Below are 6,108 nucleotides of genomic sequence, written 5' to 3'. Positions count from 1 at the left end.
ATTATTTGCTGACAATAACATGTTTGTTGATGTGCTTGATTGAGACAATATACAGTGTACTCTGGATGGAAAATCTCATTTTGTATGCTGTAATGATGTACAGTGAATGAATGCAAATTAATAAATTGAAATGAAAAAAAATGGCTCTGGATCCAAAGTAAGGTTTTGGTCAAGGAAAAAAAAAAAAAAAAAGGTGTTGTGTGGGCGGGGGGGTGGGGGAGAAAAGGTAGAGTGAAGAGAGACTGGTGAGGCTCAGAAAGGTTTCTTGATGTTTGATGCTAGAAGGATACTTGCCATCTATGTCAAACTCATGCCAAAGCTCTTCCTTAAGTGGCTAGTAGAGTTGGGAGAATGAACTGCTCTTAAATCTTTAGCTCTCCCTGTTGAAGATGACGTATATAGTATTCTCAACTAGATTGTTCTGAGAAGAATTTCATGATGGGTAAAGTCTTTTTACAAGCAAAATGAGAAATAGTGATTGTTTAAAAAAAAATAATTGGAATAATAATAATAATGATTGGAAAAAACAATGAAAAGATATTGAATGATGAAGTGGGGAGATTAATGTCTCTGTATTGACTGACATGCATGGCATTCCCTTTGAAAAAGCAATGTAATACACTGTAAAGTTATATGCAATTCAATGTAATATAAACAAGATTATGATGATAATAAATTAATTAATTTTAAAAAATTATCTAAACCATAAAAAAATCTTTGGCTCTTGCCTCTGGTCTTTTCATTCTCTAATACAATTTCCACACTGATATTTTTGTGATTCTAAATTGCAAACAGTATCACATCATTGCCTGAATTAAATTTTTTGATATCTTCTTTTAAAAAATTATTTTATTTAGCTTTATGTATGTATGTATGTATTTTAATTTGACCATAGAGGGAGGGAGGGAGGGAGGGAAGGAGAGAGAGAGAGAGAGAAAGTGAGAAAGCAAGCTGCCAGGTCGGGACTCGAACTGTAGTCAACCATGTGGGAGTCCAGTGCCCTTAACCACCATGCCACCTGCCAGCCCTCAGTATCTTGTTATAATATCTCAACAGACTCCAACTCCATTGCACAGCCCCCAAGCCTTTCATCACCTCACAGTTGTCCATTTGTCACTTCATCTCCTTTCCATTCCTTTGCACACAAAACTACTTTCTCTCCTTCAAATGCACCATAATCCTTGGTGTAAGATTATGGTGAAGTAGTCTTTTGCTTGAAGTAGTTTTCATCCTAAATAGCCTTCATGAAAGTTTATTTGTTTGTTTATTCTGAGGGAGAGAGAGAGAGACAGAGACAGAGACAGGCTTCCCAATGGAGTCTTCACACTGTGATCCACCCCAGTCTCAGTCAGCCCAATCACAGGTCCCTGCATGCCTGTGTACAGGGGGGACCCGGGACTCTAGCTGGGGACTTGCCCATGTGTCCTGTTTCATTACTGCTTCTCCACCGTCAGGGCCCCTAATTAGCCTTTAAGACTCACCTCCTGCATCTCCTTCATCAGCCTTCTTACCTCCTCTATGAAAGTGGTCATGCTGTGTTCTCATAATACATTAAATATGGCAACTTTTAAAATGTACGGTGGGCTCTGTAGTTGTCCATTCTCCTTAACTAGGAGGTCTCCTTGAATATAGAACCTCTTTTATACATCTTTTTATCTCCAGAATCTATCATGGTTCTTGGCCCGCAGTATAACTGACAAAAATAACAGGGTAGTCTAAATGACTGATAAGGAAGAGGGAACATGATGCACTAATGTGATGAGATGCCTGAGGGGCTGATACTCGGTTGACTCAGATCAGCCCAGCCGGCTGCATGATTCTGGCTGTGTTTCTTTCACTTCCAGGCCCTGCTCTTTTATCTTTAAAAAGCCATGCCTTTTGGCTCAGTCACTGGGTTTGGAGTCCAGGCTGGCTTGAACATACTGGGCATGCCATGTGTGCCATGAACCTGGCTGACAGAGACTGGGAGACAGGGAGACAGAGAGACAGTGAAGGGAAGGATCACTGCATGAAGAGACCCTTTTCTCCCTCTTGAAATAAGAGAGTAAAATGGATTTGAAGAAAAAAGGGGGGGTGGTCAGCAGGTGGTGTGGTGGCTAAGGCACTAGGCTCCCCCATGGCTAACCATGGTTTGAGTCCTGGATCTGGCAGCTTGAAAATCACACGAGGGGCATGTGTGTGGGTGCCCAATATCCCAAGAGGAGAATGGAGGAGAAGAGATTGTGGCATGGCCATCCCCCTGATGGGGGTGGTTTCTCACTTTCTCTTTCTCTTTTTCTTTCTCTCCAGCAAGTGCATATACCCTATTATAAAAACAAAAGCAAAGAAAAGGGGAAAAAAAAAGGAAAAGGAAAAAAAAAATCATGCCTCCTAACTAGATACTCTCAGAGGGCCCTTCAGGTTTGCAAAGTTCCTGACATATCTGTTCAGAGTCAGGTTGTGTTAATGTCATTTTACTTTTTCAGCAAAGTCTCAAAGCATGCAAATTCCTCTAGCCACCTGAGAAAGTCAATTGTCTTCCAAACAGTGAGCCATTTATTTCCTAATCACTGGCAGAAGCAATTCCAATCTTTTATAAATAGAAATCTTCCAGTAATATAAACAAAATGGATTGAACCTAGAATTGAGCCTTTGGAAACTATGAACAAATCTCTCATCCTTTTTGGAAGATGAGCCTGACTTTGAGACGTTTCATCTGAAGTCAGCGCGTACATGAAAATCTCACTTTGGATGTAAACGGTACTCATGCTTGGAGCCTTCCTGCTTAATCTCCAAAGTCATTTGCTAAGTTCAAAAGTATTTAGCAAAATAAGTATTTTTGACAGAATTCTGTGCTCTCCTAATAGCATTTGGAACTTAAAAAGCCTTCTTTCTTATGGAATATTCATTATTGGCAATTTGGGGTGCATTTACAAGCCACAGAAATTCTCCGCTGATTATAGACTCTGTCCAATTTGTTATAGTGTGTCCTGGAAGCAGCTGGATTCGGTCAACTTAGAGCCAAGGTATAGCGGCCTTGTTCTGGGAACACTCGTGAGCCAAGTATCATGTTTAGCTGTGACACGGCTAAGGCATTTGGGATACGGGAAGATGTTTTTCAAACTACTGTTTAGTCAGAGTAAATAAGAAAAGCTGATGTTAAGAGACTACAAATATGGTGGCCCTGGGAAATCGGCAATTGTAATGGAACGTGTCTGTGGGACAGAGTCAGCTAAGTCACAGGGTCAAGTCATTGATGTCAGGTGGCCAGATTTTAGCTCACAGTTGATACTGTTTCAGTCTCTTCCTTCCGCATGTAATGTTTTGTGTTTGGATTGTCTGTAACTGCTGTGTAGGAGTTCATGCCACACCTGAATCAAAAGCAGCCTTGTGGATATCCCAAGTTACTTCTAAATGGTTGCTTTACAAAAGTAACGTGAAGTCAGAAACATCCTAATGGCCTTGATTTATTTGTGCAAAACTTGTATTTATTTTAAAAGTAGAATAGATTAAGAAGTAAACACCCTTTACATGCACACACACACACACACACACCCAGTGAGGATGGTCACACTGCAACCCCTTCTCCTCCATTTTCTTCTCAGGATCTTGGGCACACACACATGCACCTGGTGTGAGTCTCAAGCTGCCAGGTCCAGGACTTGAAGTGCAGTCGACTACATGGGAGCCCAGCAATGTAACCATTACACCATCTGCTGGTCCCCACAATTTATTTTAGCAGAGAAGTTCAGAAGAGAGTAAACTACAATGCAACAATGGCAATGTATTTTTGCTGTTGTTGTTAAAATTTTTTGCCATACAGCATGTGTGTTCACTGAAGAGAAAGGGACAGAAATACAGAGAGGGAAAGTGAGATCACACTCCAGGGGAGATTGCCATACTGCAATCCTTTCTCCTCCATTTTCCTCTTGGGATTTTGGACACACATGCACATGTGCCTGTCATGACTTGCAAGCCGTCAAGTCTGGGACTAGAACCATGGTTGGCCATGTGGAAGTCCAGCACCTTAACCATTATGCTACCTGCTAGTGTCAATGGCAATGTATTTTATTGCCATCAAATAAAATCATGGAAGTCAGTAAGAATGACTCCGGTTTATTAGAAAACTTGTCACAAGAATAGTATCCCTCATTCATGAAGGCAAAGGTGTGGAGAATAGGTTTTGGGTGTATTAATATTGGTTAATATTTTCTATTCTTGAGCAGTTTCAGTTCTGAGAAAAAATAACTTACATGGAAGACTAGTCTTCATATAGGTGCCTACCTTAAAAGCACTGTTGCACCGTTCTAAGAAAGCTTACTACATAGGACCAGCAGTTAGCGTAATAGCTATGTCGCTGGACTCTCACGTATTCGACCGCAGTTCGCGCCCCAGACCTGGTGACTTAGAACTCACTCTGGCTGCGTATGCGTGCGTGCCCAAGATCCCGAGAGGAGAAAGGAGGAGAAGGGATTGAGGTGTGACCATCCCCCCTGGGGGGTGATTTCTCGCTTTCTGTCTCTATGTCTCTGTCTGTCTGGCGAGCGCACGCGCCCTATAGCGAGAAAGCTTACTACATGGACACAATGGCACTGCAAAGTGGGCAAAGTTTCATTTCTAAGAGACTACTGGGCACATCTACCCAAATGCATACCCACGTGTCTTCTTTTCTTTCCATAGCAACTTTGCCAAGGCCATGGGAGTCAATTCCTGCCTGTTGATGTTCCTTAGCATGGAGGCAGCCGCTGTACCACCACAGGCTTCCTAATGGACACAGTTGGTTAAGGTTCCCTGATAGCAAAGATGAGCACAAAGGGAACTACTGGGTTGCCAAAAAAGTCATGACATTTTTCGATGCAAAAATTCATCTCTACTTTCCTGACAACCGAATATAAACAAGATACAGTTGTTTTGGTTTGTGCTTGAGAAACAAGAAAATCAACAATGTGTTTAGATAAAAGACAGTTTTCCCAGAAAGCAAAGAAAATTTTTCTTTTTTAAAAATTATTCATACATTAAATTGCTATACATCATTTAGATTGTGAAGAGACTTTACCCAGCATGATTTATACCTCAATCCAGCCCAGCTGAGGCTATTATACGCATCCTCGTCAACAGATAATAAATCTTTTCTGTGTCCCGCAAGTGTTTTACCTCTCCATCCCCACCCATTTCCCTTCTTACACTCTTCCCCTCCCACCCTCTGTCTCTAGTGTTCCTTACAATTTTTAATACTTTCATGTTCTAGGAAGGCAAAACATGTTGTATCTTTGATATTTTTAATATCAAGACTGTCACATAGGATGTGTGAGTGTTCTCCTGAATCTTGGGTACTCTGCCTGAGGGCTTCCAGACTTGTCAGTGAGGAGCTACAGGTGGGTGTCTATGTCTGGGCTTGCTCACTTCTCCTGGAGAAGCCGGGGAGCTCTTGTTTGCAGACTGAAGGTACCTGGGAGCCACTGCCTGCTCTGCTCTGATGGGGAAATGGGAGACGCTGGCTAACCACTTGGGCCTGTTCCCTGTTTTCTTTCTCTTTGCCAAAGGTTCACCTTTCTTCCTCACCTTCCTTCCTTCTTCTTGTCTTTCTTCTTGCCTCTCCTACTTTTACTCCCTCTCTATTTCTACCATCATCCTCTTCCTTTACTATGTCTCTTTCATCTGCTTTCTCATCTCTTCCTGGGATAGTTATTGCTCTTCTGCTCTTTCAGTTTTGTGAGTAGCCTACTGGTGTAAAACACTGCTCGGTGCAGTGCAAGAATATAACTGAAACTCTACAGACTTATACTCAAGGAGGTCACTATCTCCTGTTGAGGGTGAGAAGCATGAAACATTTTTCCTTCAATCACAGCACACCAGTTCATTCATTCAAGTCTGCTACTATATTTGTTCATATGACATAAATAAATTGCCATCGGATAATGCCTTTCTTATAAATATTTAAAATTAGAGGCTGGATGATGGTGCTGTGATAAAACACAATGTTTTGCAAGGCTGACCACTAGGGTGGTTTCAAGTTCATGTCCAGAGACCTCCCTTAGTACTCCAGGCATGTTCAACCCCCTGATCCTGGCCTGGAGAAAGCTGAGGGTGGATTGTGGCACTGGGATCCTTTGGGGGGGGGGGGGGTCT

This window comes from Tupaia chinensis, unplaced genomic scaffold (assembly GCF_000334495.1).
Source record: "Tupaia chinensis unplaced genomic scaffold, TupChi_1.0 Scaffold000555_1, whole genome shotgun sequence".
NCBI classification, from domain to species: Eukaryota; Metazoa; Chordata; class Mammalia; order Scandentia; family Tupaiidae; genus Tupaia; species Tupaia belangeri.
Note: the sequence above shows the minus strand (reverse complement) of the source record.